The sequence below is a fragment of the Trachymyrmex septentrionalis genome, unplaced genomic scaffold, assembly GCF_001594115.1.
Source record: "Trachymyrmex septentrionalis isolate Tsep2-gDNA-1 unplaced genomic scaffold, Tsep1.0 scaffold1621, whole genome shotgun sequence".
Taxonomy (NCBI): Eukaryota; Metazoa; Arthropoda; class Insecta; order Hymenoptera; family Formicidae; genus Trachymyrmex; species Trachymyrmex septentrionalis.
The window spans coordinates 1,295-2,428 of record NW_017304783.1 but is presented as its reverse complement, the minus strand read 5'-3'; positions in this window follow the sequence as shown (position 1 = coordinate 2,428).

Genomic DNA, 1,134 nt, shown 5'->3' with positions numbered 1-1,134 from the left:
TAAATGCATAAATCATTTTTATTATTCTTATGGGATATTTAACGCCAACAAAAGAATAAAGAATTGATCCGCAATTTGTACGTGGGATTTAATTGTGGATAATTGTCATTACTTTATTAAATTTAAATTAAAACATATAAAACGGTAAGAAAATAAAATTATCTATAATGTAATCTATATATATATGAATAATCATAAATATTAAATATTTTATGAAATGTTCAATATTGTTTTGAATAAAAATATGAATTTCTTCTTAAAGAGCGATTCACAATTAATGATTTTAACATATCTCTCTAAATGTAAAATAACTAGCACGATATAGGTTTAATCAGCAAAAAATTATAATTACATACATTAAAACAGTTTTACTAATGTTACGTCCAAGCTCCGCGCGCATGCGGAGGTGAGGGGGTAAATGTAACAAGGAACCGAATTGTTAGACCGATTTGGTCGGGTCCAAGCTTCGGACCGTAAGGGAGCCGTGGGGAAAGACCGACGCAAATCGGGAGGCACTTCACTTTGTCTTGAGGCTCCTAATGAGCCGGGGGTCGAACGGAGGACGAAGTGGAAACCTCTGCTCGTGCTCCGCTAAACGGACACACGAGTCGGACGTACTTCAAAAAAGGCCCAAAGTGGGTCAGTGTGCCGAGAGGGGCGCACCTTAACGCCAGCTGCGCCAGTATGGTCGTATGCCCTGACTTTCGGTCATGGAACTTAATCCAAGTGACCGGGGAGAGAGCGAAGTGCAATCGCGGGAGAGCTTAATAATACGAGGAGAGGTATTGTTTAAATAATGACTATCGAGAAGTTAATTTAATAATGATATAATTAAAAGAAGCAAACTTGAGTGATACATTTTTTTGAATAAAAAAATAAATACAATTTTGTCTAGTAAATTAAAAAACAATATAATTTTTGGTTCTCTATTCTGAGTTATATGTACGCATTTATGGATGTGTGAGTGTGTGTGTGTGGAGGATCTCGGAATGCGGATGTTATTTTGGATAGGGAAAATTTGAGAGAAGGAGGGGAAAATTAATACTGCGTAGGATCATGGGGTTGGAGAGAGAAAGGCTTGAGGGGTATAAGAGATGGTATAGGGACCATCGAGTCCTGCAATCCTCACAATTA